The sequence below is a fragment of the Mustela lutreola genome, chromosome 8 (assembly GCF_030435805.1).
Source record: "Mustela lutreola isolate mMusLut2 chromosome 8, mMusLut2.pri, whole genome shotgun sequence".
Taxonomy (NCBI): domain Eukaryota; kingdom Metazoa; phylum Chordata; class Mammalia; order Carnivora; family Mustelidae; genus Mustela; species Mustela lutreola.
In genome coordinates this window covers 6,384,680-6,400,824 of record NC_081297.1, presented here as the reverse complement: position 1 = coordinate 6,400,824, position 16,145 = coordinate 6,384,680, and the positions used below count along the sequence as shown (strand labels likewise).

The window sequence follows — 16,145 nt, the reverse complement described above, 5'->3', positions numbered from 1 at the left end:
GAAGAGAAAGAGAGAAAGCAGACTCCACCCTGAGCTGAGAACCTGATGTGAAACTCGATCCCAGGCCCCCAGGATCATGACCTGAACTGCAGACAGATGCTTAACCAACAGAGCCGCCCAGGCACTCAGAGAAGAAGAGAAACCATCAGAGACTCTTTAACTATAAGAAACAAGCTGAGGGTTGCTGGAGGGAAGGTACAGGGCGGAGAGGTTTGGGGTAAGTAGGGGATGAGCCTTAAGGGGGGGCTTGGGAACCAGCACTGGATAATTATACACAACTAATGAATCACTAAGCTCTATCTCTGAAACTAATAGTATATTATATGTTAATTAATTAATTTCAAACAAATTTTTAAAAAGAACAGGATACAATCACTCTCTGGCCTTCTTATGCACGACCTCGCACAGCACCGACGGGGCACTGGTCCACCCTCTCCCTCCCCTCCGCTGCCCCCACCCCTCCCTTGCGCCTGTCCTTAAACCAAACTCACCCGGGGTGCGTTTGCATTGGCATCGGCGATCCCCTCCTGGGGGATGCTGAATGATCTGGGGCAAATCTGTGGATCTCCTGCCACTTTCAAAGGGTCCTACGGTGACGAATAAGACCACGAGGGGCGCGGGGGCCAAAGAAAGTAGGTGACGGTTAAGGTCCCTTTCAACGCCCTGATTCCGAGATAAGGACGGATCCGGAATAAGCGGGCAATGGTCTCAGACACGGTTCCTCCCCCAGAGCTCTTAGGGGGAAGGTCTCCAGCCCCCGGCACCCCTGCTCACCGCCACTTCTCTCTTCTTCCGTCCTCGGGGCTTCGAGCAAACTTCCCTTCCCGACCCTGACTTCGGATTCGGCCAAGCTCTGCTCGACCCGAGAGGGGCATCGTCGGGAACCTCTGCAACTTCTTGCCGCTCGCACGGGGACCAACGCGCGGGGCGGGAACCGGGGCAAGGCAAAGCAGCCCTCAGCCTGGCATTTCTACCGCTGAATTTTAACCCAAACAGCCTTCTGGTAGCAATTCCCCTTCCGCAGACGGATCTCGGAGCACCGCGTGCCTTTCCTGCCTGCTTTATCGTCAGCAAGAAAAAACCAGCACGAACCTGCAGGAACCTGCAGGAGCCGCCCCCGCTCGGAAGGCCCCAGCCCGGGCCAGAGCGAGCGAGAAGACACACCTGCCCGGCCGCAGGGAGACCCGCCAACCCGGGCACCCCTGCCAGGCTGCCACGTGCGCTCCACGTGTGCACGGTGCGCCCGCCCTACCTGGGGCTGCGGTCACGTCCCCCCAGAGCCCGCTCCGCGGAGGCAGAGTCCCGTTATGAGACCAGCACCCCGGCCCCGGCCCCAACCCACCTCCTGCTTGCTCCGGCCGCCGGGTGAATCCGCGCCGCGCGAAGACCAGCATCTCGCCGGGCAACGAGCGCGCGCATGCCCGTGGGGTGCACAGGCTTTGCTCTGCCCGCGGGGTCCCGGGCATCCTCGCGCTGTTTAGGTCTTTGGCTCAGGATCTTGCCCTCTGGCTCTGAGCCACTGCCCTGCGCAAGCGGAAGGGATGGGGCCAGCATCAGGACAGCCTGCTTCCTCCCCGCTTCTGCACCCAGGAGGCCCCCAGGATGCGGTACCCCAGCATCATCGGACACCTCCCTCCAACACCCTCCGCCCCCCGCTACCTCCAGAGACCTACATCCCGCCGAGTCGGCCCACCACCCGCACCTGTCCGCCTCTCCCCCGCACACCCAGTCTTCTTTCTCCTGCTCCGTTCTTTTAGACTTGCGTCCTAGGACTTCTCGGCCCTCCAGCCTGCCCTGGAACCCCAAATACCAAAGCCTGGTCTAAATCCCTGAGTTACACAGTCGGTCTCTCGGGTCCCAACCTGGCAAGCGCCGCCCACCCCTGCAGCTGCGTTCCTCCTCCACGGCGCGTCTAGGTCTCCATCACTCACACCTGCAGACACTCCCTCTTCAGTGGGGACACCAGCTGGGGTTATTTCTAGCGGCCAGCCCAATCCAGGTTTGTTAGTGGCAAACTCTCCCCAGCTGAAATGCCACTTTTTAGTGGTATTTGCTCCTAGGGAGTTCCTACATACTCAGAAAAATCATGAATGTTCCCAAAGGAGGTCCTCACTGACAGTCACTCCTGGGCCCACTGGAGTATGTCCAGGAAATACAAACTTGTAAACTCCAAAATAAGCCTCCGGTAAGCGGGGAAGAGGAGGAGGCATTCCTATTAAATCATGTGCACAGGAAAGGAGCTGACATTTTTATGACCATTATGATAGGACAGCAGTATTACCTCTCACTTAAAGATGAGGATGCCCGCGGCCCGTGTTAATTCACTCTCTTGCCTGCTGAGATCAAAGCTTCGGTCGGACTAGTTGAAGGAAAGGTGAGGGGGGACCATCAAACACAAGTAGATCGGAAAGGAAAAGCCTTCTTTCTTTGAGGCAGATTGTGAAGGTAGCCAGTCCACACCACTCTCTGCAGCCGCCGTGGGTAGCCTCCTCTCTGTTCAGCCTCCTCAAGCAGAGAGGGGCTGCTCGGGCTGGCTTAGGAAGAAATGATACTCGGAGACCCCCTGGCCTCATGCTCCAACCCCTTCTCCCACTCGAGCAGCCAATGGTCTCCATCTTGCACTTGGGAGAGTCAGGGTGACCGGCAGGCACTACCAGGCTTCAAGGTACCTGCTGCGGTACCCCAGCATCGGACACCTCCCTCCAACACTGGGACTTGATTTCCGTGCATATTTTTAATATCTAGACACCAGTAATTCTCATTCAAGTGCTCATGTCTCTGGTTTAAAGAGAAAAACAAGCGGACTCCCCGGGTCTTAACGTCAGCCTGTCAGACCTGGGCTCACAGCACTAAGACTGCATTTTTTACTCCTTGGTCTACACTCTTGGTTTACAGTCTTCTCCGATGCTGCAGTTTGTACCTTCTGTCACTTCCCAGTTCCTACCCTATTGAGCCCCGGGTCTGTTGCTGGCTGCAGTTGGATCCTTCGGGGACATATGTGTCACAGTGTATCCAAAAACGGAGCATGGGAACCCAACTCCCAACCACCCTCCACTTCCAGTATGTTCTCTTCCAGGGTGTGCCATGTCCGTAAGAGGTGGTTTTAGTCTCTCGTTGCTTGTGGAAGAAACACAAGCAGTGGGGGGTGGCCACTGTGTCCGACCCCTCCCTTCCGGACATCGCCCCCCTCTCCTTCACCACCGCCCCCAGGGGGCCGCACTAGCCCATCACAGTCCACCTCAGAAGTGAGCTGCGAATCCATCCCTTCTCCCCCGCACCTGCCCCATCCTGCTCTCTTACCAGGGCTACCAAAGAGCCTGTGGCTTGTTCTCTCCATTTTGCTTCGCACCCCCATCTCCCCGCACAGCAACTGTAGCAAAGTTGTTTGTAGTGTGCTGAAATAGACACAATATTTACCATTTTAACCATTTTTGAGTGTATAATTCAGGGCCATAAGCACATAGGTGCAAACATCACCACCGTCCACCCCCAGCACTTTCTCACCTTTCGCAGCAGTACCTGTTACACTAGTCCACACCAATTACACGGTCCCTAATGATCACGCCCATTCTCTCCACCCACCCACCACCCAGGCCGCGATAGCCACCGCACCGACTTCTGTCTGTGAATTTGACTCTTCCAGGTACTCAGAAGCATGGCATCTGCAGGATTTGTCCCTTTGTATCTGGCTGATGTCTTTAGCGTCATGTTTCCAAGGTTCATCCGTGTGGGAGCCGGTGTCTGAATTTCCTTCCTTGTTAGGTCTGAACAGTATCCCACTGTGTGTGTGTGTCTGTCTGTGTGTGTGTATGTGTGTCTGTGTGTGTGTATGTGTGTGTATGTGTGTCTGTGTGTGTGTGTGTATGTGTGTATGTGTGTCTGTGTATGTGTGTCTGTGTGTGTGTCTGTGTGTGTGTCTGTGTGTGTATGTGTGTCTGTGTGTGTCTGTGTGTCTGTGTGTGTGTCTGTGTGTGTCTGTCTGTGTGTGTATGTGTGTGTATATGTGTCTGTGTGTGTGTGTCTGTGTGTCTGTGTGTGTGTATGTGTGTCTGTGTATGTGTGTCTGTGTGTGTATGTGTGTCTGTGTGTGTCTGTGTGTGTGTGTCTGTGTGTGTCTGTCTGTGTGTGTATGTGTGTGTGTCTGTGTGTGTGTGTGTGATGCCGCGTTTTGTTGATCCTCCTTTTGTTCTCCACCTTTGGGCTATTCAGAATCATGGCGCCAACAGCATGTGTGGACAAACATCTGTTTGAGCCCCGCTGTCCGTTCTTCAGGGGGTGGGGGGATGTCCCGGGAGTAGAACTACAGGATCAAATAGTAATTCTACATTTAAGTTCTTGAAGAACCATAACAAAATAAAAAAAAAAAAAAAAGAACACACATTAGATTATGTCTTTCCTCTCCTTGAAGTCCTTTGACAACTTCCATTGCACCTGGTCAGCAAGGAAACGTGTCCCAGTTTTGCCTGATCCGCCCTGACCTTTCCCACCTTACCCATCGGCTCGGCCCCTTCCGTGACTTGTTCTGGCCTCCCTGGTCTTCCTCCTGTCACCCAGGGGCACGAAGCCCTTCTCTGCCGCCCACCCTCATGCACACTCTCCCTGCGCCTGGGATCTCCTCTGCTCTGCTCTTCTGCTCTCCTGCGTTTGAAACATCACGTCCTCGGGAAACTCCCGGAGCGAGTCCTAGACCTTCCCACCGTCGAGACCTGATGGTCCCGTGGAACCCCGGACCTAACCGCCAGCTGGCTGGTGGAGGGACCCTGAGGTCAGGCGTCCTGACTCTCCCCTCCCCACTCCCATCCGCGGCACCCGATCACGTGGTCGAATGAATGGAGACCCCGTTACGTTATGGGGTTTGGTGGTCGTAGTCATTTTCCTTGCTGTTGTCTTGAAGCTACCATGCCATCTGTTATGGACGGAATTTTGTGGCCCCGCAGAAATTCACTTGTTGAAGCCCTTATCCTCCCTGGGGTGGTATTTGGAGGAGGTGGTCCTTGGGAGCTGATTCAATCAAGAGGGCTGAGCCCTGGTCTGTTGGGATTAGTGCCGTCAGAGGAAGAGACACAGAGAGCGTGATCTCTCTCACTCCCTCCTCCCACCAGCCATCCTTGCCTTCCTCCCTGCGCTAAGGAAAGGCCACGGGAGGACACAGCCAGAAGCAGCCTTCTACAAACCAGGAAGAGTGCTCTCACCAGACACCCGACCACGCCGGCCCCGGATCTCAGACTTCCAGCCTCCAGAACTATGAGAAGGCACTGTCTGTAGCTGAAGCCTCCAGGCTACGGCACCGGTCATGGCAACTGGGGCAGACTGAGGCCCCGTCCCCTCAGAGCCAGCATGTGACACGTGACCGCTGTGACTCCCGCTTGTTACTACGCCAGCTTCCCTGCAGCACTGCTGTATTACCATCTCATGACACCGTTAGCCTTTCTACCACCAGCCTGAACTCCTTGGGGTACGAACCACATGTGACATATTTTGTTGATCTCGCCTGCTGTTATCCCAACCCAGAGCCATCCCCTCGGCCGGCGAGCTTGTTCAAGTCGGCAGAAATGATTCGGTGGCTGACATATGCCTCCAGAACGTTTGCAGTTTATGAACGCTTCCTCTTTCCAAAAACAGTTGCAGATCAACTTGGTTTCTCAAGTGTTCGATAATTGTTAAACATTTAAATTGCTATCGAGCCATATTGCGATTAGAGGAAACCTATGATGCCTCAGGTACGCTAAAGAGGTAGGGATCGACCACGAGCACGTTTCTCTCTGTGAGTGTTTTATCAGCCTTCAGACTGTGCACGTAAGTTATTTAATGCCTCTACTTGTATGCATGTGAATGTTAATAATGACAACGCTTTCTTGAGCATTTACATCTTATAAACCCACAGTGTTGGGCTCAGACACTACGCTAAGTGCTTTCTATATGCCATATAATTTAATCTTCATATAATCCTGGAATGTAGGCATTTCTATGCCAGGTTTATGGAAAGGAGAATGGACTCTCACAAAGTTGGTGAAGTCCCTAAGTCTATCCAGCTGAAGAATGGTAGTACCAGGATTGGAACTCGGCACTGATTCCAAATCCTACACCCTCATATTTTCTGTGAGTTGCTCTATCTTCCCTGAAGTTCCAGTAAAGCTCTGTTCTTCCTTTGATGTATCCTCAGTGCAATGGAGAGCAACCATACCCTTGAGTCAGCCTTATTTCTCAAGCAAGGGAGGCCTTCCTGCGAACGGAAGTCACGGTGTAGGGAAATATCAAGTCACGGAACAGTTGAGACAGAGTCGGTTCTGTTGCAAGAAGAAACAACTCAAAATCCCAAAGACCGATGACAACCAACCATATATTTCCCGCTGACAGTGCGCCCACTGCGGGTTTGTTAAAGCTCCGCTCCAAGTCTAGAACCAAAGCCAGGGGCAATCTCTATCTGAAACACTGCTTATCTTCAGATGGGAGGCAAGAGCGGACAGCAAAAACCCACAATGATGTTGTTGGCCAAAGACACTTGGCCAAGCCTCATCTCTTGGGGTCAGAATTATAATCCTTGCCCAGAAAGGAGCAGTTACTACTTTTGACAATATTGTAGGCTATCATAAAACTCTTTTTCACTGTGGAAGGAACAGATTATTTCAATCTGGCAAGAATATTTTTGTTCTTTATTCTACAAATCCACAGCACTGTGTTCTTTTTGCCAGAACACTATGGTAATTACGTTTTTTCTTTTTAATTTAAAAAGGCAACATTTCATCTAAGAATTTAGAATCCAGAGCACACATATTTTAAATAAACACAACCACATGAGTATAATAAAACTAATTTTCCAAAATCCAAATACAGACCCTTTTATATATGTGTGTGTGTATATCAGATTTTCTGAATAATAAGTCACTGGTTCAAAACGTGGAAATATTTTCACCACTAAATTTTGGTCTCGTGTCTTCACTATAACTCTCTAATTGAGTTTTGGAGTTTTGTCTTTTTTTTTTCCTCATGGTTCTGGAGGGTTGAAGTCCAGGATGAGGATACAGTAGACTGTGTCTGGTGAGGGCCACTTTCTGGCCCAGGTGGCAGAAGGAGAGAGGGAGCTCTCTTGGGTCTCTTTGTTATGAGGGCGCTAATCCCGTCCATGAGGGTTCCACTTCCATGACCTCATCACCTCCCAAAGACCCCGCCTCCTCCTAATACCATGATTTCCGGGCATTAGCTTTCAACATATGAACCTCAGTGGGGGACACACATATTCGGCGCTAGCACTATAGGAGATTCACATGTAAGTTGGCAGGCGGAGTGAAGCAGATCACTCGTCCTCCCCAGTGCGGGTGGGTTTCATCCAGTCCGCGGCAAGCCTGGCTGCCTTCAGGCTGAGATGTGGATCGTCTCCTGCCTTCCGACTCAGTCAGATCGGAACGACAACATCAGCCCTTGGGGGTCCAGGGCAGCCTTGCCAGCTGCAGACCTCGAGACTTCTCAGCCTCCATAACTGACATGAGCCAATTCCTTATCACTTAAATAATATTCTTCATGTCGATAGATAAATATAAATATATTCCCTTATAATTAGTAGGTATATTCCTTGTGATTTATATTTATATAAGTATGTATATATATTTATATATATCATATATATACATATAGATGTATATATATTATATATATATACATTTATTTATTTATTTATTTATCCTATTGGTTCTTCTCTAGAGAACGATGATTAATACAAATGGATCAGAAAATCTTCCTTCTATACAGACGGGAAAACTGGTTTAAGGAAATTGGACTTTTCTTGGGTCATACCACAGGCGAGTTTTCTGGATTCCAGACTCTAAATTCCCAACTTGGACCAAGCCAGAAGGGGGGCAGAAGGACTAAAATTGGCCAGCACCCCCTTCCAACTCCAAGGCCAGGGTGGCGCAGACCAGTGTGGGCTCTGCTGCTCGTGGTTGCTTCCATGAACCTGGCGCCAGGAAATCTCTCAGAGGCCTGCCTTGCCCACACCAAGCACAGGGGAGAGGCTCTGTCTTCTTCCCGTTAGGCTGCGGCAAGCTGGAGGCATTGAGCTTTCAGATGGTTTGGCTCCTAGTTGGGGATTTTCAAGGACAAGGTCACAGATCAGTCGGGTTGGCTCTTCTTGTGCCAGCCAAAATATTCTTAACTATAATTAAGACCAAAATGAAAAGTGCCAAATAAAATGTGCAATGGCCAAGCATTCCATTCCTTAAAACTGATAACCAGTTTTCAGACCAAGGAATCAGACAAGGTCAACAGAATTAGTTTGTTCAGCGGAAGTGACCCGCACAACTCTCTTCTCCATGGGTTGTCTCATCTAGGCAGAGGTGTATGGTATGTCTCTCCATTCCCCTCAACACAGGGGCAGTACCTGAAACTACCCTGCAGTTAAATAGGCTTTAGCATGGCATACAAATGGCCAGCAGGCACATGAAAAGGTGTCCAGCATCACGAGTCACCAGGAAAATGCAAATCAAAACCATGATGGTTGGTCGGTGAAGAATTTACATGTCCACATACACCTTGTAGACCATTTCAATTTGTTTCCGACAGTATTGTATATTCATAGATCAGCAAATGTATATGACTTCTTTATGTAAATTTGCCATTAAAAACTATGTAATAAGATAGAAGATATGACCTCACTTGTTAGGATGGCTCTCGTCAAAAAGACAAGCGATAACAAGAACTGGTGAGGATGCGGGGGAGGGGAACCTTACGCACAGTCGGTGGGAATGTAAATTGGCACAGTATAGAGGTTCCTCAAAAAATTTTAAATGGCGCTATCTTATGACCCAGAAATGCCATGTCTGGGTATTCATGCAAAGGAAATGAAATCAGGATCTTGATGAGATATCTGAACTCACAGGTTCACTCAGCATTTTTCACAATAGTCAAGACATGGAAGCCACCAAAGTGTCCATGGACAGAAGAATGGGTGAAGAAAACATAACACACACAAACACACACACACACACACACACGCACACACACACAGAGAAATATTCTTCAACCATAAAAAAGAAGGATATCCTACCATTTGAAAACACAGATGAATCTGGAGGGCATCTGCTCATTGGAATAAGGCAGACACATGCAAATAAGCCAGACAAATACTGCATGATCTCACTTATACATGAAATCTAAAAATTCAAACTCACAGAAGCAGAAAGTAAGCATGCTGGTGGTTGCCAGGGGCTCAGGAAAGGGGCAGATGAGGGAGGGGTTAGTCAGAGGACATGAAGTTTCAGTTATGCAGAATGGAAAACTCTGGAGATCTAGCCTAGAGCATGGTGACAATAACCGAGGATTCCATCCTGGATACTGGAAACCTACTGAGAGAGTAGATCTTAACGTTCTCACCACAAAACAAAACAAAGAAAAAAAGATTAAGATAACTATGTGAGGTGACATATTAATGAGCTTGATTTTGGTAACAATAGATGCATATATCAAAACATCACATGATACACATTAAATATATAAATGTCCATTTGCCGATCGTACCCCGATAAGCTGGGTAAGGCAAAACAAACACAGAGAACAAACTTAGCGTGAGATCCCTGGCTTCAGGATTTACAGTCTTGAATGAATAACTCACTGTCCTAGCCCTGGGAGTCCTTCTTGTAATGTCCAATTCATGGAGTCATGGCCAAGATCAAATGAGATCCTATGTGTCAGTGTTTTCAACCTCGACCTTATAGACATTTAGTCCAGATAATCCTGTTTGTGGGGCTGTCCTGTGCCTACAGGATATTTAGCAGCAACCCCGGGCCTCTAGCTATTGGAGTCACATTCTCACCAGCTGGGACAACCAAGAATGTCTCCAGACAATGCAAATGTTCCCTTGAGGGATGGAGGGAGACCACGCCTGGTTGAGAACACCTGCTTGACATGAAGGTCTTTTGTAGAAACATAAAGCATTACCCAATGAGTGATTATTATTAATAGGAAATGATTTTAAACTAGCCACTTTAAAATCCTGACTGGTTATATTACTGTGTACAGAAAAGCAGTGGCAGCAAAAATGGAAAAGCCACTGAGATTCCCTATTGAAATGTTCAGTGGTTACTGTGTAGTAAGCTGAAGTCCTGGTTGTTTTCTGTTTCTGACAAAGTTTGAGCATGGGGCAACTGTTGGAAGAGGAAGCCGTCTCATGGTCCCCAAGCATGTGAACAGCAGGGGAGAGCCCGTGATCAAGCCCATGGAGCTCCCTTGCATCTTTGGCTGTGTAGCCCCCAGACTGTGTCCCCTTCAAGTATCATAGCTTCACCTTTGCAAAGTCAGCATCTACCTTAGTCCATTAGGGCTACTATACTGAAAATACCACAGACTGGGTGATTTAAACAAGAGATGCTTAATTCTCAGCTCTGGAGGCTGGATGTCCAAGACAAAGATGTTGGCAGATCCAGGGTCTGGTGAGAGCCCTTGTCCTGGTCTGTAGATGACATTCATCTCACTGTCCCCCAACATGGTGGAGAGCAGAGAGAGAAAGCAAGCTCTCTGGTGTCGCTTAGTCTAGTGCCATTCCTGATGGCACTTATCCCATCAGGAGGGCTCTTCCCCTAAGGGGAACCCTCCTGCACTGTTAGTGGGAATGCAAACTGGTGTGGCCACTCTGGAAAACAGTATGGAGGGTCCTCAAAAAGTTAAAAATAGAGCTACATTATGATTCAGCAACTACCCTACTAGGTATTTACCCAAAGGATCCAAGAATACTGATTTGAAGGGGCACATGCATCCTGGTGTTTATAGCAGCATTATCAACATAGCCAAATTATGGAAAGAGCCCAAATGTCCATGGACTGAACATGGTTAAAGATGTGGTGTATATGTACAATGAACTATTACTCACCCATCAAAAAGAATGAAATCTTGCTATTTGCAGTGAAGTGGATAAAGCTAGAGAGTATTGTGCTAAGAAAAAGAAATCAGTCAAGAAAGACAAATACCATATGATTTCACTCATAGGTAGAATTTAAGAAACAAAACAGATGGACATAGGGATAGGGAAATAAACGAGAGAGGGGGAAACCATAAGAGACTCTTAACTATAGAGAACAAACCACAGTTGCTGGAGGGGAGGTGAGTGGGGGATGGGCTAGACGAGGGATGGGTAGTAAGGAGGACACTTGCGATGAGCCCTAGGTGCTGTAAGTAAGTGATGAACTAAGTTCTACTCCTGAAATTAATATTATACTACATATAAATGAACTAGAATTTAAATAAAAACTTGAAAAGGGAACAAAAAAATGTCCTTCCTCATGACCCCATCATCTCCCACAGCCCCCACCTCCCAATAGGATCACACTGGGGTTGGGTTTTCAACATATAAATTTGGGGGCTAGGGAGACACAAACCTTCAGTCTGTGATAGCATCTGATACACTGCCTGACATATTAAGTCATGAATTTACATTGCATGGTTCTCAAGCTGGTTGGCATCCTGGAATTACCTGGACATCTTAAAACATATACTGATCCATGGTCCTGACCCCCAAAGACTCTGGCATGGGGCACGGTCTGGGCATTTGAAGTGCCACTGATGATTTTAATATGTGATCAAGGTGAGAATCACTGGCATAGAAAGAACATCACAGAGCTGGTGCCCTTTGCTGCACAGGTGAGGAGAATGCACGAAGGATTCCCATCCAGGCACCTGCTTTGCACTTGTCCAGTGTCCAAGCCGTCTGTGGTTCATTCCAACCAGTCCCGTCCAACCATCTCCCAGGAGACGGTCTCCGGGGCACACTCTTCTCTTCTGCTCTAAAGTCTCCTGAATGCATTTCTGCGTCTTTGGCTTCCTCTCAAGAGTCAGAGATTACTCAGTCTCACATCAAATGTACTTCCTGGAGAAGTTCCAGAACCCTCACATAAAGATTACATAACAGAGAGGAAAGGGAAGCCGATGTGCGGGCAATGAGGGTGAGGGAGGAGGCAGCTCAGCTCCGAGGCTTGGACAAAGGTAAATGATCCAGTAACCCACCAGCGTCTCCATCCCTGTAAACAGCTGTACGTGTGAGTCTTCTGGAGAACAGAGCTGCAGAAGTTTCAATCAATTCAGCAGAAGGGGATTTGGCCTTGGAGAATTTTCTCGTAGCCTCCAGAGCACTCCAGTGATCAGCTTTCCCCTCTGCCTGTGTGCACAGTTCTAACTGTGCTGGGGGGAGAGAAGGATTAGGGAGAGGAAATAGATGGTTTCATCGCCCCCCCCCACACACACACACCCTGCCCCCATTTGGTTCTGTTGTGATACAATGTATCAGGATGCACAGCAGGAGGAGGAAGCTGGCAGTGGGGCCCTTGGTCCTAGACCTGCACTTAACCGGGCATTTTGGGCAGTCAGTACTTCCAGCATATGCAGACCCAGCACCCAGGCTGGCTTGTGATTTTGAAGGTGCTGGTTTTGTTTGCTTTCCCGGAACAGAGCTCAGATAAAGGCAATTCGCCGTGGCAGTGCCCATAAAGAAAAGTTGAAAGTGAAACTGAGATTTTGCCAGTTTCCTATACGCTACTTCAGAGATGAGGGGCAATGCATATTAATGCTCTTAATTTTTTGAAAGCTCTCGGCACATAGAAGTTTACATGCGTTGATAAGATGAATCAAGTTTTTTAAACTTCAGATGATTTCGTCATTATTTAACCTTGGATGATGACCTGAACAGATACATTGACTTATACTTTTCACATAGGTAGATGTAGGACCTGCTCCACATGCCTCTATCCGAATTAGCACATTCCAGAAAAAGCTAGAGGTAAAACAGACGTAATTTAATAACACGATGTCGAAGTCATTTTTCAATTTACTTTGGGGAAGGATTTTTTCATCCCTTGGTTTCAGCCAAGTACAAGAAAAGCAGGCGTGTGTGAATGGGTCTGTAAAAGTTTTACCCAGCATGGAGATCTTTGTTTAACCCATTGGCAAGATAGCGATCAGACACCACATTCTTGGTGAAAAGCCTCTTTCACAGAGAGAGTGCATTCAAGAAGAAAATAAAACTTGAATTGCTATTTATAAAGCAGAGTTTGAAAGACAGATGGAAGGAGCCGGTTCCATGGGAAAGGAAAGAGGGAAACACTGACTTGCCAAAGTAAAGCTGGCCGTGGCTTCGAGTTCTTTCCAAAATGCTCGGAACCTCGGGAAGCAAACAGTCCTCTCCTGGGAGGAGACCCAGGGCAAAATGGCAGTTCGGTAACTGCGAATGCACTTCTCCAAGGCAGAGCCCCACTTGGAAAGTGTTAAAAGAGTTCACAAAAGGCTTTCTCTGCTCTAGCGAATCAACTGCGGAATCAGTAAGAGTACACGAAAACCCCCCGGGGTCCAGGGGGGCTTCACATGGTCTCCGAACCTCTGGAGGTTTTGTGAATAAGCTCTAGGGGTCCATGAAAACCCCAAAATGTAGGTAACAGCTGAGTTCAGGCAGAGTGCAGAAGAAGAGCTCGAGGCCGGCCAGATGGAGTGTATTCAGTAGACATTTTCCTATTACAAGCATTGATCTGAGTGTGCATTTGTTCAGTTGGCCACAAGCAACTGTTTGAGACAGCTCATGTTTCTTGATGTTCTAAAGTTCCTGAGCGGAACTTGTTCATGGGGCAGGGGCGGTGGTGGAGGGATGGAAATTAGTTCAGGCAAGGTATTACACAGATGTGTTTTTATTTCCATCTTGATGGACCACTGCTGAGTGTGTACACCTCTGAGTTGGGCCGTATGAAGACACGTTTCAAGAAGTCAATGGAAACCTAAATTTTTGCTACTGTATTAACCCATCGATCTGATCAATGCCTTAGAAGCATTGTACTTACTGTGTTCTAATGCTTTATAGTTCTCTTTAAAATGTTTATTTTTCCGATTGAGTTGGTGCGGTGTATTTTTGGTTATGGAAATACTCCCGGCTTTTCCTGGGCTGGTACTCTTCTTTCTGGGATACCTGCCCCCAAGGTACCCCTTCCATTCACTGTGTTAAACTTACACCATGTTTTCTTCCCTTCTCTGGCAAATGTCAGAACTCTCCCTGGATTTTCCGGAAGGATTTATGATCCTGCAGGTCACAGGGTAACTGGAAAACTTATTTAACAGATCCAAGAGAAGTGACCTTCCAGTGACCGAGGTCGCTGGTGTCACTCCCTAAAGTGACACTTTCGGTCTCAGTCTCTCTCTCTCACACACACACACCCACACACTTCCATGACTTTGGCTCTCTGGTAAATAGTCATGATGTATGAAAAAGCATGATACATACTATGTGACCTTAACCCCAGAACAATAGGGCGGGCAACGAAGAAGGTCAAGGTCAAATGTAAAGTGATTGAACACGGATGATTTCTGTGTTCTTGTGATTATGGATGATTTCTGTTTTCTTTGCTCTTTGTGTTTCACATTTTCAATAATGCCCACATTATACACTTTTAAATGTTTTAAAACAATAAGTTCTATTTTTAAAATTAGATGCTGAAGCTTGTATGGATATGTACGTGTGCATATTTGTAGAAAGAGGATTTGTTTTGATAGACTCCAAGAAGCTGTAAACTCCCAAAATTAAGGCCAACTGTGCCTTCTCAATGTCCCCCCCCCCTTTCTTTTTTGTGGCAAAATACGTATAACATAAAATTCGCCATGTTGACCATTTTGAAGTGCATAATTGAGAGGCACTAAGTACACTCTGTGGGGCGGCCATCCCCACCACCCATCTCTAGAACTTTTTCATTCTCCTTCACGAAACTCTGCCCATTCAACCCTAACGCTCCCGTGCCCCCCTCACCCCAGCCCCTACGCTACTTCCTGTCCCCACAATGTGACTGGTGTCTAATGGAAGTAGAATCCCGCATTTGTCCATTTGTGGGCTTGCTGGCCTCAGTAGGGTGTGCTCTAGGCTCAGCCATGCTGGACCGGCTGTCGGAGCTTCGCGCTGAACAACAGCCCATTGTACGAGTGGACCACATTGTGTTTATCCATTCTTCTGTGGACGGACACTTCAATTCTTTTGGCCTTTTAGCTATTGTGAACAATGCTGCTATGAACTTGGGTGTGCAAACAATCCATTTGAATCTCAGCTTTTTTTAGGGTACACACCCAAAAGTGAGATTTGGGGGCAATTTTATGTTTAATTTTTTTGAGGAAACACCATACTCTTTTCCACAGCACCTTCACCGTTTTACTTTCTCACCAGCAAATGCACGAGGCTTCCAACTTGTCCACATCTTCCTCCCCCACCCACTTGTTGTTAGATGTAGGAACATCTATGTATTGTACGTGTGTATATGTATATGTGTATATACATGTGTATATGTGTATTTATGTGTATATGTATGTATGTGTTTCACATATGTATGTCTATGTGTGTCTGTGTGCATGTACACACATATACACATACATACACATGCATGTACACACATATACACACGGGTATATATAATAGCCATCCAAATGTGTGTGAAGTGGCACCAGTGCCCTTTTAATTGCCTTGCCAAGTCATGGAGTTAGCAATCCTGGCCTCGGACCCTCACCTGTCCTAAGGCGCAACTTGAAGGCAGTTTCTTTCTCTCTAGTTAAAGTTGTTTCCTCATTTCTAAAATAAGAAGACTCGATTATTTGTATTGCAAACACATATAGTGTGCAAAACTTCGGGCTGGGTCTTGCGGGGTGAAGCTGGGGGTAAGGAAGTCCCCTGCTTTCAACGAGTTTGCGTCGGCTGAGGACACCAGCCTGAGGTCGAGTGACATGAGGAGGGCGTGACGGAAGGAGGAAGCAAGGCCTTGACATCCAAATTCCAAACTGGAGCACTGGCGTCGCGGTGGCACTCCGAACACCAGCGCGGTGGATGTCAGGAAGCTTTGTCCAGACCAGGCCAGAGAACAAACGCCCTGCCCATCAGGGCGGAAAGACCTCTACACCGGCCTGACTTCCCCTCTCCCACTCAGAACCCTGCACAATCCCTTCCTTTGGCCTCATGAGCTATGAACATATCACAGTTGGATTTCCGTTCTAGAAGAGAATATAAAGGAACTGGACTGCTGGTGTCCCAACAAGGCATCAGAAGAGCTTCAGATGGCTCCCAAAAGATGACTTGACTGCACCGGTCACTCTCAACGGAAGCGTTAAGGAAGTTCTTTTAACCCTTCAGAGGAGTAGAGATGGAGAGGTTG

The 16,145-nt window shown here is 47.9% G+C and overlaps 2 long non-coding RNA genes across 2 annotated transcripts in view; both read right to left on the bottom strand.

Annotated features, from left to right (window-relative positions):
* Positions 1-958: 958 nt before the first annotated feature.
* LOC131838075 (uncharacterized) overlaps positions 959-16,145 on the bottom strand; it is a 68,702-nt gene continuing 53,515 nt past the window's right edge. Inside the window, exons 4-8 of the long non-coding RNA XR_009356460.1 lie at positions 7,792-8,073; positions 3,613-4,334; positions 3,301-3,395; positions 2,282-2,534; positions 959-1,524 (exon numbers count right to left, since the gene is read on the bottom strand). This is a non-coding gene — a long non-coding RNA (uncharacterized LOC131838075). The remainder of the gene's footprint in view (positions 1,525-2,281; positions 2,535-3,300; positions 3,396-3,612; positions 4,335-7,791; positions 8,074-16,145) is intronic.
* Positions 11,533-16,145, bottom strand: part of LOC131838077 (uncharacterized) — a 36,029-nt gene continuing 31,416 nt past the window's right edge. The window contains exon 2 of the long non-coding RNA XR_009356462.1: positions 11,533-12,162. This is a non-coding gene — a long non-coding RNA (uncharacterized LOC131838077). The remainder of the gene's footprint in view (positions 12,163-16,145) is intronic.